The sequence below is a fragment of the Anomaloglossus baeobatrachus genome, chromosome 12 (genome assembly GCF_048569485.1).
Source record: "Anomaloglossus baeobatrachus isolate aAnoBae1 chromosome 12, aAnoBae1.hap1, whole genome shotgun sequence".
Taxonomy (NCBI): domain Eukaryota; kingdom Metazoa; phylum Chordata; class Amphibia; order Anura; family Aromobatidae; genus Anomaloglossus; species Anomaloglossus baeobatrachus.
Genome location: NC_134364.1, coordinates 130153211 through 130174840, shown reverse-complemented (window position 1 = coordinate 130174840; position 21630 = coordinate 130153211). Strand labels below are relative to the sequence as shown.

The 21630-nt window shown below is 51.2% G+C and overlaps 1 protein-coding gene across 1 annotated transcript in view; it reads left to right on the top strand.

The window, feature by feature from the left end:
- Positions 1–12328: 12328 nt before the first annotated feature.
- The window catches only part of ZNF687 (zinc finger protein 687), a 19206-nt gene continuing 9904 nt past the window's right edge, over positions 12329–21630 (top strand). Inside the window, 1 exon segment of the mRNA XM_075331267.1 lies at positions 12329–12576. The gene's annotated coding sequence lies outside the window, so the exon portion shown is untranslated.

The window sequence follows — 21630 nt, the reverse complement described above, 5'->3', positions numbered from 1 at the left end:
ATATTACCATAGTGACAGCGCCTGGTGACAGCGGTATATTACCATAGTGACAGCGCCTGGTGACAGCGGTATATTACCATAGTGACAGCTCCTGGTGACAGCGGTATATTACCATAGTGACAGCTCCTGGTGACAGCGGTATATTACCATAGTGACAGCTCCGGGTGACAGCGGTATATTACCATAGTGACAGCTCCGGGTGACAGCGGTATATTACCATAGTGACAGCTCCTGGTGACAGCGGTATATTACCATAGTGACAGCTCCTGGTGACAGCGGTATATTACCATAGTGACAGCTCCTGGTGACAGCGGTATATTACCATAGTGACAGCTCCTGGTGACAGCGGTATATTACCATAGTGACAGCTCCTGGTGACAGCGGTATATTACCATAGTGACAGCTCCGGGTGACAGCGGTATATTACCATAGTGACAGCGGTATATTACCATAGTGACAGCTCCGGGTGACTGCGGTATATTACCATAGTGACAGCTCCTGGTGACAGCGGTATATTACCATAGTGACAGCTCCTGGTGACAGCGGTATATTACCATAGTGACAGCTCCTGGTGACAGCGGTATATTACCATAGTGACAGCTCCTGGTGACAGCGGTATATTACCATAGTGACCGCTCCTGGCGACAGCGGTATATTACCATAGTGACAGCTCCTGGCGACAGCGGTATATTACTATAGTGACAGCGCCTGGCGACAGCGGTATATTACTATAGTGACAGCTCCTGGCGACAGCGGTATATTACTATAGTGACAGCTCCGTGTGACAGCGGTATATTACCATAGTGACAGCTCCTGGTGACAGCGGTATATTACCATAGTGACAGCTCCGGGTGACAGCGGTATATTACTATAGTGACAGCTCCTGGTGACAGCGGTATATTACCATAGTGACAGCGCCTGGTGACAGCGGTATATTACCATAGTGACAGCTCCTGGTGACAGCGGTATATTACCATAGTGACAGCTCCTGGTGACAGCGGTATATTACTATAGTGACAGCTCCTGGTGACAGCGGTATATTACCATAGTGACAGCTCCTGGAGATAGCGGTATATTACCATAGTGACAGCTCCTGGTGACAGCAGTATATTACCATAGTGACAGCTCCTGGTGATAGCAGTATATTACTATAGTGACAGCGCCTGGCGACAGCGGTATATTACCATAGTGACAGCTCCTGGTGACAGCAGTATATTACTATAGTGACAGCGCCTGGCGACAGCGGTATATTACTATAGTAACAGCTCCTGGTGACAGCGGTATATTATTATAGTGACAGCTCCTGGTGACAGCGGTATATTATTATAGTAACAGCTCCTGGTGACAGCGGTATATTATTATAGTGACAGCTCCTGGTGACAGCGGTATATTACCATAGTGACAGCTCCTGGTGACAGCGGTATATTACCATAGTGACAGCTCCTGGTGACAGCGGTATATTACTATAGTGACAGCGCCTGGCGACAGCGGTATATTACTATAGTGACAGCTCCTGGTGACAGCGGTATATTATTATAGTGACAGCGCCTGGTGACAGCAGTATATTACTATAGTAACAGCTCCTGGTGACAGCGGTATATTATTATAGTGACAGCTCCTGGTGACAGCAGTATATTACTATAGTGACAGCTCCTGGTGACAGCGGTATATTATTATAGTAACAGCTCCTGGTGACAGCGGTATATTATTATAGTGACAGCTCCTGGTGACAGCGGTATATTATTATAGTGACAGCTCCTGGTGACAGCAGTATATTACTATAGTAACAGCTCCTAGTGACAGCGGTATATTATTATAGTGACAGCTCCTGGTGACAGCAGTATATTACCATAGTGACAGCTCCTGGTGACAGCGGTATATTACTATAGTGACAGCTCCTGGTGACAGCAGTATATTACCATAGTGACAGCTCCTGGTGACAGCGGTATATTACCATAGTGACAGCTCCTGGTGACAGCGGTATATTACCATAGTGACAGCTCCTGGTGACAGTAGTATATTACTATAGTGACAGCGCCTGGCGACAGCGGTATATTACTATAGTGACAGCTCCTGGTGACAGCGGTATATTATTATAGTGACAGCGCCTGGTGACAGCGGTATATTACCATAGTGACAGCTCCGGGTGACAGCGGTATATTACCATAGTGACAGCTCCTGGTGACAGCGGTATATTACCATAGTGACAGCTCCGGGTGACAGCGGTATATTACTATAGTGACAGCTCCTGGTGACAGCGGTATATTACCATAGTGACAGCTCCTGGTGATAGCGGTATATTACCATAGTGACAGCTCCTGGTGACAGCAGTATATTACTATAGTGACAGCGCCTGGCGACAGCGGTATATTACCATAGTGACAGCTCCTGGTGACAGCGGTATATTATTATAGTGACAGCTCCTGGTGACAGCAGTATATTACTATAGTGACAGCGCCTGGCGACAGCGGTATATTACCATAGTGACAGCTCCTGGTGACAGCGGTATATTATTATAGTAATAGCGCCTGATGACAGCGGTATATTACCATAGTGACAGCGCCTGGTGACAGCGGTATATTACTATAGTAACAGCTCCTGGTGACAGCGGTATATTATTATAGTGACAGCTCCTGGTGACAGCGGTATATTATTATAGTGACAGCTCCTGGTGACAGCGGTATATTATTATAGTAACAGCTCCTGGTGACAGCGGTATATTACCATAGTGACAGCTCCTGGTGACAGCGGTATATTATTATAGTAATAGCGCCTGATGACAGCGGTATATTACCATAGTGACAGCGCCTGGTGACAGCGGTATATTACTATAGTAACAGCTCCTGGTGACAGCGGTATATTATTATAGTGACAGCTCCTGGTGACAGCGGTATATTATTATAGTGACAGCTCCTGGTGACAGCGGTATATTATTATAGTAACAGCTCCTGGTGACAGCGGTATATTATTATAGTGACAGCTCCTGGTGACAGCGGTATATTATTATAGTGACAGCTCCTGGTGACAGCAGTATATTACTATAGTAACAGCTCCTGGTGACAGCGGTATATTACTATAGTGACAGCTCCTGGTGACAGCGGTATATTACTATAGTAACAGCTCCTGGTGGCAGCGGTATATTACTATAGTGACAGCTCCTGGTGACAGCGGTATATTATTATAGTGACAGCGCCTGGTGACAGCAGTATATTACTATAGTAACAGCTCCTGGTGACAGCGGTATATTACTATAGTGACAGCGCCTGGTGACAGCGGTATATTATTATAGTGACAGCTCCTGGTGACAGCGGTATATTACTATAGTGACAGCTCCTGGTGACAGCGGTATATTACCATAGTGACAGCTCCTGGTGACAGCGGTATATTATTATAGTGACAGCGCCTGGTGACAGCAGTATATTACTATAGTAACAGCTCCTGGTGACAGCGGTATATTATTATAGTGACAGCGCCTGGTGACAGCAGTATATTACTATAGTAACAGCTCCTGGTGACAGCGGTATATTATTATAGTGACAGCTCCTGGTGACAGCGGTATATTATTATAGTGACAGCTCCTGGTGACAGCGGTATATTATTATAGTAACAGCTCCTGGTGACAGCGGTATATTATTATAGTGACAGCTCCTGGTGACAGCAGTATATTACTATAGTAACAGCTCCTGGTGACAGCGGTATATTATTATAGTGACAGCTCCTGGTGACAGCGGTATATTATTATAGTAACAGCTCCTGGTGACAGCGGTATATTATTATAGTGACAGCTCCTGGTGACAGCGGTATATTACTATAGTGACAGCTCCTGGTGACAGCGGTATATTACTATAGTGACAGCGCCTGGTGACAGCGGTATATTACTATAGTGACAGCGCCTGGTGACAGCGGTATATTACCATAGTGACAGCTCCTGGTGACAGCGGTATATTACCATAGTGACAGCTCCTGGTGACAGCAGTATATTACTATAGTGACAGCGCCTGGCGACAGCGGTATATTACTATAGTGACAGCTCCTGGTGACAGCGGTATATTACTATAGTGACAGCTCCTGGTGACAGCAGTATATTACTATAGTGACAGCGCCTGGCGACAGCGGTATATTACTATAGTGACAGCTCCTGGTGACAGCGGTATATTATTATAGTGACAGCTCCTGGTGACAGCGGTATATTATTATAGTGACAGCTCCTGGTGACAGCGGTATATTATTATAGTAACAGCTCCTGGTGACAGCGGTATATTATTATAGTGACAGCTCCTGGTGACAGCGGTATATTATTATAGTGACAGCTCCTGGTGACAGCAGTATATTACTATAGTAACAGCTCCTGGTGACAGCGGTATATTACTATAGTGACAGCTCCTGGTGACAGCGGTATATTACTATAGTAACAGCTCCTGGTGACAGCGGTATATTACTATAGTGACAGCTCCTGGTGACAGCGGTATATTATTATAGTGACAGCTCCTGGTGACAGCGGTATATTATTATAGTGACAGCGCCTGGTGACAGCAGTATATTACTATAGTAACAGCTCCTGGTGACAGCGGTATATTATTATAGTGACAGCTCCTGGTGACAGCGGTATATTACTATAGTGACAGCTCCTGGTGACAGCGGTATATTACCATAGTGACAGCGGTATATTATTATAGTGACAGCGCCTGGTGACAGCAGTATATTACTATAGTAACAGCTCCTGGTGACAGCGGTATATTATTATAGTGACAGCGCCTGGTGACAGCAGTATATTACTATAGTAACAGCTCCTGGTGACAGCGGTATATTATTATAGTGACAGCTCCTGGTGACAGCGGTATATTATTATAGTGACAGCTCCTGGTGACAGCGGTATATTATTATAGTAACAGCTCCTGGTGACAGCGGTATATTATTATAGTGACAGCTCCTGGTGACAGCGGTATATTACCATAGTGACAGCTCCTGGTGACAGCGGTATATTACCATAGTGACAGCTCCTGGTGACAGCAGTATATTACTATAGTGACAGCGCCTGGCGACAGCGGTATATTACTATAGTAACAGCTCCTGGTGACAGCGGTATATTATTATAGTGACAGCTCCTGGTGACAGCGGTATATTATTATAGTGACAGCTCCTGGTGACAGCGGTATATTACCATAGTGACAGCTCCTGGTGACAGCGGTATATTACCATAGTGACAGCTCCTGGTGACAGCAGTATATTACTATAGTGACAGCGCCTGGTGATAGCGGTATATTACTATAGTAACAGCTCCTGGTGACAGCGGTATATTATTATAGTGACAGCGCCTGGTGACAGCAGTATATTACTATAGTAACAGCTCCTGGTGACAGCGGTATATTATTATAGTGACAGCGCCTGGTGACAGCAGTATATTACTATAGTAACAGCTCCTGGTGACAGCGGTATATTACTATAGTGACAGCTCCTGGTGACAGCGGTATATTATTATAGTGACAGCTCCTGGTGACAGCGGTATATTATTATAGTAACAGCTCCTGGTGACAGCGGTATATTATTATAGTGACAGCTCCTGGTGACAGCGGTATATTACCATAGTGACAGCTCCTGGTGACAGCGGTATATTACCATAGAGACAGCTCCTGGTGACAGCAGTATATTACTATAGTGACAGCGCCTGGCGACAGCGGTATATTACTATAGTGACAGCTCCTGGTGACAGCGGTATATTATTATAGTGACAGCGCCTGGTGACAGCGGTATATTACCATAGTGACAGCGCCTGGTGACAGCGGTATATTACTATAGTAACAGCTCCTGGTGACAGCGGTATATTATTATAGTGACAGCTCCTGGTGACAGCGGTATATTATTATAGTGACAGCTCCTGGTGACAGCGGTATATTATTATAGTAACAGCTCCTGGTGACAGCGGTATATTATTATAGTGACAGCTCCTGGTGACAGCGGTATATTATTATAGTGACAGCTCCTGGTGACAGCGGTATATTACTATAGTAACAGCTCCTGGTGACAGCGGTATATTACTATAGTGACAGCTCCTGGTGACAGCGGTATATTACTATAGTAACAGCTCCTGGTGACAGCGGTATATTACTATAGTGACAGCTCCTGGTGACAGCGGTATATTATTATAGTGACAGCGCCTGGTGACAGCAGTATATTACTATAGTGACAGCTCCTGGTGACAGCGGTATATTACTATAGTGACAGCGCCTGGTGACAGCGGTATATTACTACAGTAACAGCTCCTGGTGACAGCGGTATATTATTATAGTGACAGCTCCTGGTGACAGCGGTATATTACTATAGTGACAGCTCCTGGTGACAGCGGTATATTATTATAGTGACAGCGCCTGGTGACAGCAGTATATTACTATAGTAACAGCTCCTGGTGACAGCGGTATATTATTATAGTGACAGCTCCTGGTGACAGCGGTATATTACCATAGTGACAGCTCCTGGTGACAGCGGTATATTATTATAGTGACAGCGCCTGGTGACAGCAGTATATTACTATAGTAACAGCTCCTGGTGACAGCGGTATATTATTATAGTGACAGCGCCTGGTGACAGCAGTATATTACTATAGTAACAGCTCCTGGTGACAGCGGTATATTATTATAGTGACAGCTCCTGGTGACAGCGGTATATTATTATAGTGACAGCTCCTGGTGACAGCGGTATATTATTATAGTAACAGCTCCTGGTGACAGCGGTATATTATTATAGTGACAGCTCCTGGTGACAGCGGTATATTACCATAGTGACAGCTCCTGGTGACAGCGGTATATTACCATAGTGACAGCTCCTGGTGACAGCAGTATATTACTATAGTGACAGCGCCTGGCGACAGCGGTATATTACTATAGTGACAGCTCCTGGTGACAGCGGTATATTACCATAGTGACAGCTCCTGGTGACAGCAGTATATTACTATAGTGACAGCGCCTGGCGACAGCGGTATATTACTATAGTGACAGCTCCTGGTGACAGCGGTATATTATTATAGTGACAGCGCCTGGTGACAGCGGTATATTACCATAGTGACAGCGCCTGGTGACAGCGGTATATTACTATAGTAACAGCTCCTGGTGACAGCGGTATATTATTATAGTGACAGCTCCTGGTGACAGCGGTATATTATTATAGTGACAGCTCCTGGTGACAGCGGTATATTATTATAGTAACAGCTCCTGGTGACAGCGGTATATTATTATAGTGACAGCTCCTGGTGACAGCGGTATATTATTATAGTGACAGCTCCTGGTGACAGCAGTATATTACTATAGTGACAGCTCCTGGTGACAGCGGTATATTACTATAGTGACAGCTCCTGGTGACAGCGGTATATTACTATAGTAACAGCTCCTGGTGACAGCGGTATATTACTATAGTGACAGCTCCTGGTGACAGCGGTATATTATTATAGTGACAGCGCCTGGTGACAGCAGTATATTACTATAGTAACAGCTCCTGGTGACAGCGGTATATTATTATAGTGACAGCTCCTGGTGACAGCGGTATATTACTATAGTGACAGCTCCTGGTGACAGCGGTATATTACCATAGTGACAGCTCCTGGTGACAGCGGTATATTATTATAGTGACAGCGCCTGGTGACAGCAGTATATTACTATAGTAACAGCTCCTGGTGACAGCGGTATATTATTATAGTGACAGCGCCTGGTGACAGCAGTATATTACTATAGTAACAGCTCCTGGTGACAGCGGTATATTATTATAGTGACAGCTCCTGGTGACAGCGGTATATTATTATAGTGACAGCTCCTGGTGACAGCGGTATATTATTATAGTAACAGCTCCTGGTGACAGCGGTATATTATTATAGTGACAGCTCCTGGTGACAGCAGTATATTACTATAGTAACAGCTCCTGGTGACAGCGGTATATTATTATAGTGACAGCGGTATATTATTATAGTAACAGCTCCTGGTGACAGCGGTATATTATTATAGTGACAGCTCCTGGTGACAGCGGTATATTACCATAGTGACAGCTCCTGGTGACAGCGGTATATTACCATAGTGACAGCTCCTGGTGACAGCAGTATATTACTATAGTGACAGCGCCTGGCGACAGCGGTATATTACTATAGTGACAGCTCCTGGTGACAGCGGTATATTACCATAGTGACAGCTCCTGGTGACAGCAGTATATTACTATAGTGACAGCGCCTGGCGACAGCGGTATATTACTATAGTGACAGCTCCTGGTGACAGCGGTATATTATTATAGTGACAGCGCCTGGTGACAGCGGTATATTACCATAGTGACAGCGCCTGGTGACAGCGGTATATTACTATAGTAACAGCTCCTGGTGACAGCGGTATATTATTATAGTGACAGCTCTTGGTGACAGCGGTATATTATTATAGTGACAGCTCCTGGTGACAGCGGTATATTATTATAGTGACAGCTCCTGGTGACAGCGGTATATTATTATAGTGACAGCTCCTGGTGACAGCAGTATATTACTATAGTGACAGCTCCTGGTGACAGCGGTATATTATTATAGTGACAGCTCCTGGTGACAGCGGTATATTATTATAGTGACAGCTCCTGGTGACAGCGGTATATTATTATAGTGACAGCTCCTGGTGACAGCGGTATATTATTATAGTGACAGCTCCTGGTGACAGCGGTATATTACTATAGTAACAGCTCCTGGTGACAGCAGTATATTACTATAGTGACAGCTCCTGGTGACAGCGGTATATTACTATAGTAACAGCTCCTGGTGACAGCGGTATATTACTATAGTGACAGCTCCTGGTGACAGCGGTATATTACCATAGTGACAGCTCCTGGTGACAGCGGTATATTATTATAGTGACAGCTCCTGGTGACAGCGGTATATTATTATAGTGACAGCTCCTGGTGACAGCGGTATATTACTATAGTAACAGCTCCTGGTGACAGCGGTATATTATTATAGTGACAGCTCCTGGTGACAGCGGTATATTACTATAGTGACAGCTCCTGGTGACAGCGGTATATTACCATAGTGACAGCTCCTGGTGACAGCGGTATATTATTATAGTGACAGCGCCTGGTGACAGCGGTATATTACTATAGTGACAGCGCCTGGTGACAGCGGTATATTATTATAGTGACAGCGCCTGGTGACAGCAGTATATTACTATAGTAACAGCTCCTGGTGACAGCGGTATATTATTATAGTGACAGCTCCTGGTGACAGCGGTATATTATTATAGTGACAGCTCCTGGTGACAGCGGTATATTATTATAGTAACAGCTCCTGGTGACAGCGGTATATTATTATAGTAACAGCTCCTGGTGACAGCGGTATATTATTATAGTGACAGCTCCTGGTGACAGCGGTATATTACTATAGTAACAGCTCCTGGTGACAGCGGTATATTACTATAGTAACAGCTCCTGGTGACAGCGGTATATTACTATAGTAACAGCTCCTGGTGACAGCGGTATATTATTATAGTGACAGCGCCTGGTGACAGCGGTATATTACTATAGTGACAGCTCCTGGTGACAGCGGTATATTACTATAGTGACAGCTCCTGGTGACAGCGGTATATTACTATAGTGACAACGCCTGGTGACAGCAGTATATTACTATAGTAACAGCTCCTGGTGACAGCGGTATATTACTATAGTGACAGCTCCTGGTGACAGCGGTATATTACCATAGTGACAGCTCCTGGTGACAGCGGTATATTACTATAGTGACAGCTCCTGGTGACAGCAGTATATTACTATAGTAACAGCTCCTGGTGACAGCGGTATATTACTATAGTGACAGCTCCTGGTGACAGCAGTATATTACTATAGTAACAGCTCCTGGTGACAGCGGTATATTACTATAGTGACAGCTCCTGGTGACAGCGGTATATTACTATAGTGACAGCTCCTGGTGACAGCGGTATATTACCATAGTGACAGCTCCTGGTGACAGCGGTATATTACTATAGTGACAGCTCCTGGTGACAGCAGTATATTACTATAGTAACAGCTCCTGGTGACAGCGGTATATTACTATAGTGACAGCTCCTGGTGACAGCGGTATATTACTATAGTGACAGCGCCTGGTGACAGCGGTATATTACCATAGTGACAGCGCCTGGTGACAGCGGTATATTACTATAGTGACAGCTCCTGGTGACAGCAGTATATTACTATAGTGACAGCTCCTGGTGACAGCAGTATATTACTATAGTAACAGCTCCTGGTGACAGCGGTATATTACTATAGTGACAGCTCCTGGTGACAGCAGTATATTACTATAGTGACAGCTCCTGGTGACAGCAGTATATTACTATAGTAACAGCTCCTGGTGACAGCGGTATATTACTATAGTGACAGCTCCTGGTGACAGCAGTATATTACTATAGTGACAGCGCCTGGTGACAGCGGTATATTACTATAGTGACAGCTCCTGGTGACAGCAGTATATTACTATAGTGACAGCTCCTGGTGACAGCGGTATATTACTATAGTGACAGCTCCTGGTGACAGCGGTATATTACTATAGTGACAGCGCCTGGTGACAGCGGTATATTACTATAGTGACAGCTCCTGGTGACAGCGGTATATTACTATAGTGACAGCTCCTGGTGACAGCGGTATATTACCATAGTGACAGCTCCTGGTGACAGCGGTATATTACTATAGTGACAGCGCCTGGTGACAGCGGTATATTACTATAGTGACAGCGCCTGGTGACAGCAGTATATTACTATAGTGACAGCTCCTGGTGACAGCAGTATATTACTATAGTGACAGCTCCTGGTGACAGCAGTATATTACTATAGTGACAGCTCCTGGTGACAGCAGTATATTACTATAGTGACAGCTCCTGGTGACAGCGGTATATTACTATAGTGACAGCGCCTGGTGACAGCGGTATATTACTATAGTGACAGCTCCTGGTGACAGCGGTATATTACTATAGTGACAGCTCCTGGTGACAGCGATATTACTATAGTGACAGCTCCTGGTGACAGCAGTATATTACTATAGTGACAGCTCCTGGTGACAGCGATATTACTATAGTGACAGCTCCTGGTGACAGCAGTATATTACTATAGTGACAGCTCCTGGTGACAGCAGTATATTACTATAGTGACAGCGCCTGGTGACAGCAGTATATTACTATAGTGACAGCGCCTGGTGACAGCGGTATATTACTATAGTGACAGCTCCTGGTGACAGCGATATTACTCTAGTGACAGCTCCTGGTGACAGCGGTATATTACTATAGTGACAGCTCCTGGTGACAGCGGTATATTACTATAGTGACAGCTCCTGGTGACAGCGGTATATTACTATAGTGACAGCTCCTGGTGACAGCAGTATATTACTATAGTGACAGCTCCTGGTGACAGCAGTATATTACTATAGTGACAGCTCCTGGTGACAGCGGTATATTACTATAGTGACAGCGCCTGGCGACAGCGGTATATTACTATAGTGACAGCTCCTGGTGACAGCGGTATATTACTATAGTGACAGCTCCTGGTGACAGCAGTATATTACTATAGTGACAGCTCCTGGTGACAGCAGTATATTACTATAGTGACAGCTCCTGGTGACAGCGGTATATTACTATAGTGACAGCGCCTGGCGACAGCGGTATATTACTATAGTGACAGCTCCTGGTGACAGCGGTATATTACTATAGTGACAGCTCCTGGTGACAGCGGTATATTACTATAGTGACAGCTCCTGGTGACAGCAGTATATTACTATAGTGACAGCTCCTGGTGACAGCGATATTACTATAGTGACAGCTCCTGGTGACAGCGGTATATTACTATAGTGACAGCTCCTGGTGACAGCAGTATATTACTATAGTGACAGCTCCTGGTGACAGCGATATTACTATAGTGACAGCTCCTGGTGACAGCGGTATATTACTATAGTGACAGCTCCTGGTGACAGCGGTATATTACTATAGTGACAGCTCCTGGTGACAGCAGTATATTACTATAGTGACAGCTCCTGGTGACAGTATTTTACGCCTGATCCAACATCACCTTCTTATTAGAGGTAAAGAGTTATCTTCTTGTGAGATTGTCATGTACAAACTGCTGTCAATAAAGTTTGTTTAGAAAGAAACCATTTCTGGCGTTACGCTTTTTTTTTTCTTTTCATTAGCAGAAGGCGGGACTGAGTAAAGATTGACAATGTTGTCAGCCAATGGATTTACTCAATCCGGGATTCAGCCAATCAAGTGACGGAAACATGGGCGGGAACATCTCTTCTGCTGACTGATGCAATTTCCAGTCGCGCACGGTGGGCGGAGCCAAAGGATTGACTGACTCTTCAATAGCATCGCGACGTAACGACGCTGGAGGCGGGCAAAATAGTGACTGACACTTGTGTCAGCCAATAGCGCAGCTAAATGAATGGACCGGCTGCGGGGAGGCAGCGGGCGGTGACTGGAGCTCGGAGAAGCAGGAAGCGCCGGACGAAGGGCCTGGCGCTCGGCTCTGTATCTTAACTGCGCCCCCAGGGTCCGGGCCGAGGGGCACAAATCTGTCAGGAGCATCCAGAGAAGCGCTGGTAAGTAATACAGAGCGAAGAAAGCATGCGGTCGTCAGTCATTTGTTCCTCGGGGGCGGAGCTATGGAAAAGGGGCAGTGTCTGGTATTAAACTATGGTGTGTAATTCTGGTAGACGTAGTTATAATGGCGGGGTCAAATAATGCACCCATGGGAGGAAGGAGCAAGTGTACATGTTAGACTTCAAGGGGGACCTGTGAGGATGGTGCGTGGTGGTGTCTCCTCATGGGCGGGGCTTCACCTACATGGCACCTGATGATATCTCTCCTCCGGAGCGTTGCAAGTAGGGATGATACCTGGTGGTGTCGTTCCTCATGGGCAGGACCTGATCGGGACAGTAACTGGTGTCTCCAAAGGATTGGGCCTGACTGAAATGGTAACTTGTGGTGTGTCTCCCCATGGACAAGGCCTGACTGGAATGGTAACTGATGGTGTCTCCTCATGGGCAGGACCTGACTGGAATGGTAACTGGTGGTGTCTCCTCATGGGCAGGACCTGACTGGAATGGTAACTGGTGGTGTCTCCTCATGGGCAGGACCTGACTGGAATGGTAACTGGTGGTGTGTCTCCTCATGGGCAGGACCTGACTGGAATGGTAACTGGTGGTGTGTCTCCTCATGGGCAGGACCTGACTGGAATGGTAACTGGTGGTGTGTCTCCTCATGGGCAGGACCTGACTGGAATGGTAACTGGTGGTGTGTCTCCTCATGGGCAGGACCTGACTGGAATGGTAACTGGTGGTGTGTCTCCTCATGGGCAGGACCTGACTGGAATGGTAACTGGTGGTGTGTCTCCTCATGGGCAGGACCTGACTGGAATGGTAACTGGTGGTGTGTCTCCTCATGGGCAGGACCTGACTAGAATGGTAACTGGTGGTGTCTCTCCTCATGGGCAAGACATAACTGGAATTCTAACTGGTGGTGTCTCCAAAGGATGGGTCCTGATTGAAATGGTAACTTGTGGTGCGTCTCCTCATGGGCAGGGCCTGACTGGAATGGTAACTGGTGGTGTCTCCTCAGGGATGGGGCCTGACCAGAATGGTAACTGGTGGGGTCTCTCCTCATGGGCAGGACCTGATGGGATACTAACTGGTGGTGTCCCCACAGGGGCAGAACCTGACCGTGATGGTAAACAGTGGTGTCTGCTCAGGGGCAGCATCTGACTGGGATGATGGCAGGTGGTATCTTTACAGGGACAGGCCTGACCAGGATGGTACCTGGTGGTGTCTTCCACCAAGGGCAGGGCCTGATCTGGATGATACCTGGTGGTCTTTCGTCAGGGGCAAGGCTGGAATGGAATGGTATCTGCTGGTGTCTCCTCAGGGATTGGGCCTGTCAGGATGATACTTGGTGTTTCCTCAGCGGCTTGGCCTCACAGGACGGTGCCTGGTGTGTCTCCTCGGGGTGGGCCTGACTGGAATGGTACATGCTGGTGTGTCTCCTCGGGGTGGGCCTGACTGGAATGGTACATGCTGGTGTGTCTCCTCGGGGTGGGCCTGACTGGAATGGTACATGCTGGTGTGTCTCCTCGGGGTGGGCCTGACTGGAATGGTACATGCTGGTGTGTCTCCTCGGGGTGGGCCTGACTGGAATGGTACATGCTGGTGTGTCTCCTCGGGGCGAGCCTGACTGGAATGGTACATGCTGGTGTGTCTCCTCGGGGCGAGCCTGACTGGAATGGTACATGCTGGTGTGTCTCCTCGGGGCGAGCCTGACTGGAATGGTACATGCTGGTGTGTCTCCTCGGGGTGGGCCTGACTGGAATGGTACATGCTGGTGTGTCTCCTCGGGGTGGGCCTGACTGGAATGGTACATGCTGGTGTGTCTCCTCAGGGGCGGGCCTGACTGGAATGGTACATGCTGGTGTGTCTCCTCGGGGTGGGCCTGACTGGAATGGTACATGCTGGTGTGTCTCCTCGGGGTGGGCCTGACTGGAATGGTACATGCTGGTGTGTCTCCTCGGGGCGGGCCTGACTGGAATGGTACATGCTGGTGTGTCTCCTCGGGGTGGGCCTGACTGGAATGGTACATGCTGGTGTGTCTCCTCGGGGCGAGCCTGACTGGAATGGTACATGCTGGTGTGTCTCCTCGGGGCGAGCCTGACTGGAATGGTACATGCTGGTGTGTCTCCTCGGGGCGAGCCTGACTGGAATGGTACATGCTGGTGTGTCTCCTCGGGGTGGGCCTGACTGGAATGGTACATGCTGGTGTGTCTCCTCGGGGTGGGCCTGACTGGAATGGTACATGCTGGTGTGTCTCCTCGGGGCGGGCCTGACTGGAATGGTACATGCTGGTGTGTCTCCTCGGGGTGGGCCTGACTGGAATGGTACATGCTGGTGTGTCTCCTCGGGGTGGGCCTGACTGGAATGGTACATGCTGGTGTGTCTCCTCGGGGTGGGCCTGACTGGAATGGTACATGCTGGTGTGTCTCCTCGGGGCGGGCCTGACTGGAATGGTACATGCTGGTGTGTCTCCTCGGGGTGGGCCTGACTGGAATGGTACATGCTGGTGTGTCTCCTCGGGGTGGGCCTGACTGGAATGGTACATGCTGGTGTGTCTCCTCAGGGGCGGGCCTGACTGGAATGGTACATGCTGGTGTGTCTCCTCGGGGCGAGCCTGACTGGAATGGTACATGCTGGTGTGTCTCCTCGGGGCGAGCCTGACTGGAATGGTACATGCTGGTGTGTCTCCTAGGGGTGGGCCTGACTGGAATGGTACATGCTGGTGTGTCTCCTCGGGGTGGGCCTGACTGGAATGGTACATGCTGGTGTGTCTCCTCAGGGGCGGGCCTGACTGGAATGGTACATGCTGGTGTGTCTCCTCGGGGTGGGCCTGACTGGAATGGTACATGCTGGTGTGTCTCCTCGGGGCGGGCCTGACTGGAATGGTACATGCTGGTGTGTCTCCTCGGGGTGGGCCTGACTGGAATGGTACATGCTGGTGTGTCTCCTCGGGGCGAGCCTGACTGGAATGGTACATGCTGGTGTGTCTCCTCGGGGCGAGCCTGACTGGAATGGTACATGCTGGTGTGTCTCCTCGGGGCGAGCCTGACTGGAATGGTACATGCTGGTGTGTCTCCTCGGGGCGGGCCTGACTGGAATGGTACATGCTGGTGTGTCTCCTCGGGGCGGGCCTGACTGGAATGGTACATGCTGGTGTGTCTCCTTGGGGTGGGCCTGACTGGAATGGTACATGCTGGTGTGTCTCCTCGGGGCGAGCCTGACTGGAATGGTACATGCTGGTGTGTCTCCTCGGGGTGGGCCTGACTGGAATGGTACATGCTGGTGTGTCTCCTTGGGGTGGGCCTGACTGGAATGGTACATGCTGGTGTGTCTCCTCGGGGTGGGCCTGACTGGAATGGTACATGCTGGTGTGTCTCCTCGGGGCGGGCCTGACTGGAATGGTACATGCTGGTGTGTCTCCTCGGGGCGAGCCTGACTGGAATGGTACATGCTGGTGTGTCTCCTCGGGGCGGGCCTGACTGGAATGGTACATGCTGGTGTGTCTCCTCGGGGCGGGCCTGACTGGAATGGTACATGCTGGTGTGTCTCCTCGGGGCGAGCCTGACTGGAATGGTACATGCTGGTGTGTCTCCTCGGGGCGGGCCTGACTGGAATGGTACATGCTGGTGTGTCTCCTCGGGGCGGGCCTGACCAGGATGGTACATGCTGGTGTGTCTCCTCGGGGTGGGCCTGACTGGAATGGTACATGCTGGTGTGTCTCCTCGGGGTGGGCCTGACTGGAATGGTACATGCTGGTGTGTCTCCTTGGGGTGGGCCTGACTGGAATGGTACATGCTGGTGTGTCTCCTTGGGGCGAGCCTGACTGGAATGGTACATGCTGGTGTGTCTCCTCGGGGCGGGCCTGACTGGAATGGTACATGCTGGTGTGTCTCCTCGGGGCGAGCCTGACTGGAATGGTACATGCTGGTGTGTCTCCTTGGGGCGGGCCTGACTGGAATGGTACATGCTGGTGTGTCTCCTCGGGGCGGGCCTGACTGGAATGGTACATGCTGGTGTGTCTCCTAGGGGTGGGCCTGACTGGAATGGTACATGCTGGTGTGTCTCCTCGGGGTGGGCCTGACTGGAATGGTACATGCTGGTGTGTCTCCTCGGGGTGGGCCTGACTGGAATGGTACATGCTGGTGTGTCTCCTCGGGGTGGGCCTGACTGGAATGGTACATGCTGGTGTGTCTCCTTGGGGTGGGCCTGACTGGAATGGTACATGCTGGTGTGTCTCCTCGGGGCGAGCCTGACTGGAATGGTACATGCTGGTGTGTCTCCTCGGGGCGGGCCTGACTGGAATGGTACATGCTGGTGTGTCTCCTCGGGGCGAGCCTGACTGGAATGGTACATGCTGGTGTGTCTCCTTGGGGCGGGCCTGACTGGAATGGTACATGCTGGTGTGTCTCCTCGGGGCGGGCCTGACTGGAATGGTACATGCTGGTGTGTCTCCTAGGGGTGGGCCTGACTGGAATGGTACATGCTGGTGTGTCTCCTCGGGGTGGGCCTGACTGGAATGGTACATGCTGGTGTGTCTCCTCGGGGTGGGCCTGACTGGAATGGTACATGCTGGTGTGTCTCCTAGGGGTGGGCCTGACTGGAATGGTACATGCTGGTGTGTCTCCTCGGGGCGAGCCTGACTGGAATGGTACATGCTGGTGTGTCTCCTCGGGGTGGGCCTGACTGGAATGGTACATGCTGGTGTGTCTCCTCGGGGCGAGCCTGACTGGAATGGTACATGCTGGTGTGTCTCCTCGGGGTGGGCCTGACTGGAATGGTACATGCTGGTGTGTCTCCTCGGGGCGGGCCTGACTGGAATGGTACATGCTGGTGTGTCTCCTCGGGGTGGGCCTGACAGGAATGGTACATGCTGGTGTGTCTCCTCGGGGTGGGCCTGACCAGGATGGTGGTGTCTTTCCTCAGACACAGGATCTGTTCATAATTTCCCCAAGATCATGTACCCCATATTGTAGCGGTGACTAGAGATGGGCGAATAGTAGCTATCGTGTTCAGATAATGGTTACCTAATACTGAGTGCTCTTCCACTATTCATCATGGTAAGAAATGCTCGGCTTCCCCATTGACTTGCATTAGGTTCGTTATTCGTGATGAATACTGGAACAGTATTTGGGATTCGTTCCGAATAATCCGAACATGAATACTTAGTATTCGCCCATCACTAGAGGTGATGGCAGTGAAGAGGGGTGTCATGTGACCCTGGTCATGTGATACTGTGCATCTTGCAGTGAAGGATTGTCCATGCAGCAGTGAAGGGCGTCCCTTTGTCACCCAGCTCTCCCCGACATGTGTGTGTATCATGATTGTACAGCAGTAAGGTAACCAGGGGCCCTGCCAGTGAGACTGATGGCAGGTATGGAGTGGAGATTTACTCAGAATCGTATCAGTACTGGGTATATGTAACCTAATGATTGCAATGTAAACCTCACCATGCCCAACATCTGCTCTTATTGGAAGTGCTTTGTACATCTGTTACCAAGTATCTGGTACCACTGCACGTATACTGCGGTGGAGGCAACTAATAGGGGTCAGGGTGCTGGAGCAGAATGTGGATGCGGGGGGAAGAGAGTGCGGGGGGGAAGAGAGTGTGGGGGAGAGAATGTGAGAGAATGCGGGAGGGAGAGAGTGCGGGGGGAAAGAGAATGCAGGGGAGATAGTGTCTGTGTGTGTGTGGTGGAAATGCAGGGGGAAAGAGTGCGGGGAAAAGCAAATGCGGGAAAGAGAGTGGGGGGGAAGAGTGCGGGGGGAGAGAATGTGGGGATGACGGGGGAGAAGATTGTGGGGACTGTTAGGCTATGTGCCAACGGAACAATGTACCCGCGGATTTTTTCGCGGAAAACCTGCGGATTTATCCGGATTTTGTAGATAAATCCGCAGGTTTCAGCAAGTGCAGACACTTCTCATGTTCTCCTATGGGACATGGGGAGTGTCTGTGTCCATGCTGCAGTATGTGCGGCTGTGTGGGATATGCTGCGGATGTGCCGCAGCCGCACGTAACTGCCATGTCATTTATTCCTGCGGAAATACCTGTGAATCTCCCGCCTCTCCACTATGAATATACAGGCCGGGAATTCCGCAAATAAGTCTCACGAATGTCCGCAGGTGTACCGCAGATACTTTGCTGGAATCCCGCAGCAATGGATAGCTGCAGATTCCGGAGAGCTGCTGCGTGAAACCTGCGGTCGTACCTGCGGATATATACACGGGTACATTGCCCCGTGGGCACATAGCCTTATGCGTGCGGGGCTAGCACGGGATTAGTGGGGCCACTGGGCCAAAGGTAGCAATCATTTTCCTGGAAGAGAGAATCTGACCGGCCGCCGAGGTACACGTGCAGGTAAGCAGAGGGCAACACCAAGGGATCAGCGGTACCCTGGCAGCTGGCACCAAGGATACAACACTGTCTTTGGTTGTAGCAGCAGCAGTCGGTGTCGTGGATTCGACCAGTATGGAAGGATGTGGTAGCAGCGGCCAATGTGGATACTTATGGCACTGGGTATCATGATGGGCAGCCGGCGTGGATACTTGAAGCGGCTGATCTCGTGGTAGCCGGCAGGCGTGGATGGTAGTAGCGGCAGCAGCGGACTAGAACTGCACTGAAACACAGATATGAATCAGCAGCAGGATACAGCACAATGACCAGCACAATGGGACCTGAGCATTAGTAATGTTAGGAACTCGTTGCCCAAGCACTTCCCTTAACGGGAACATGCCTTTAATACCTGCAGCCTCTCTGCAAGCTGAGAGGTCACTTTGGGTCAGGGCATACTGGCTCTTTAAGAAAAGGGGTGTGACCTACACACCGTACGGGCATACCTGGGAGGCATGCTAAGGTCCTGGGGAACAGCAGCATGGCCTGGGGACTAGACACCAGACACATCACTGGACGGCCGGGAAGGTGAGAGTGCTGGTGTCCCTGCCGGGGAAAGAGGCAGGTCAGCGATGGTATGGGCGTTACAGGGATGATGGGAGGAGGAGAATGTGGTGACGGCGGGAGAAGGAGAATGTGGTGACGGCGGGGAGAAGGAGAATGTGGTGACGGCGGGAGAAGGAGAATGTGGTGACGGCGGGAGAAGGAGAATGTGGTGACGGCGGGAGAAGGAGAATGTGGTGACGGCGGGAGAAGGAGAATGCGGGGACGGTGGGGAGGAGGAGGAGAATGCGGGGACGGTGGGGAGGAGGAGGAGAATGCGGGGACGGTGGGGAGGAGGAGGAGAATGCGGGGACGGTGGGGAGGAGGAGGAGAATGCGGGGACGGTGGGGAGGAGGAGGAGAATGCGGGGACGGTGGGGAGGAGGAGGAGAATGCGGGGACGGTGGGGAGGAGGAGGAGAATGCGGGGACGGTGGGGAGGAGGAGGAGAATGCGGGGACGGTGGGGAGGAGGAGGAGAATGCGGGGACGGTGGGGAGGAGGAGGAGAATGCGGGGACGGTGGGGAGGAGGAGGAGAATGCGGGGACGGTGGGGAGGAGGAGGAGAATGCGGGGACGGTGGGGAGGAGGAGGAGAATGCGGGGACGGTGGGGAGGAGGAGGAGAATGCGGGGACGGGGGGAGGAGGAGGAGAATGCGGGGACGGTGGGGAGGAGGAGGAGAATGCGGGGACGGTGGGGAGGAGGAGGAGAATGCGGGGACGGTGGGGAGGAGGAGGAGAATGCGGGGACGGTGGGGAGGAGGAGGAGAATGCGGGGACGGTGGGGAGGAGGAGGAGAATGCGGGGACGGTGGGGAGGAGGAGGAGAATGCGGGGACGGTGGGGAGGAGGAGGAGAATGCGGGGACGGTGGGGAGGAGGAGGAGAATGCGGGGACGGTGGGGAGGAGGAGGAGAATGCGGGGACGGTGGGGAGGAGGAGGAGAATGCGGGGACGGTGGGGAGGAGGAGGAGAATGCGGGGACGGTGGGGAGGAGGAGGAGAATGCGGGGACGGTGGGGAGGAGGAGGAGAATGCGGGGACGGTGGGGAGGAGGAGGAGAATGCGGGGACGGTGGGGAGGAGGAGGAGAATGCGGGGACGGTGGGGAGGAGGAGGAGAATGCGGGGACGGTGGGGAGGAGGAGGAGAATGCGGGGACGGTGGGGAGGAGGAGGAGAATGCGGGGACGGTGGGGAGGAGGAGGAGAATGCGGGGACGGTGGGGAGGAGGAGGAGAATGCGGGGACGGTGGGGGGGAGGAGGAGAATGCGGGGACGGTGGGGAGGAGGAGGAGAATGCGGGGACGGTGGGAGAGGAGGAACGGTGGGGAGGAGGAGGAGAATGCGGGGACGGTGGGGAGGAGGAGGAGAATGCGGGGACGGTGGGGAGGAGGAGGAGAATGCGGGGACGGTGGGGAGGAGGAGGAGAATGCGGGGACGGTGGGGAGGAGGAGGAGAATGCCGGGGGGGAGGAGGAGGAGAATGCGGGGGGAGGAGGAGGAGAATGCGGGGAGGAGGAGGAGAATGCGGAGAGATGCGGGACGGTGGGGAGGAGGAGGAGAATGCGGGGACGGTGGGGAGGAGGAGGAGAATGCGGGGACGGTGGGGAGGAGGAGGAGAATGCGGGGACGGTGGGGAGGAGGAGGAGAATGCGGGGACGGTGGGGAGGAGGAGGAGAATGCGGGGACGGTGGGGAGGAGGAGGAGAATGCGGGGACGGTGGGGAGGAGGAGGAGAATGCGGGGACGGTGGGGAGGAGGGAGGAGAATGCGGGGACGGTGGGGAGGAGGAGGAGAATGCGGGGACGGTGGGGGAGGAGGAGGAGAATGCGGGGACGGTGGGGAGGAGGAGGAGAATGCGGGGACGGTGGGGAGGAGGAGGAGAATGCGGGGGACGGTGGGGAGGAGGAGGAGAATGCGGGGACGGTGGGGAGGAGGAGGAGAATGCGGGGGACGGTGGGGGAGGAGGAGGAGAATGCGGGGACGGTGGGGAGGAGGAGGAGAATGCGGGGACGGTGGGGAGGAGGAGGAGAATGCGGGGACGGTGGGGAGGAGGAGGAGAATGCGGGGACGGTGGGGAGAGGAGGAGGAGAATGCGGGGACGGTGGGGAGGAGGAGGAGAATGCGGGGAC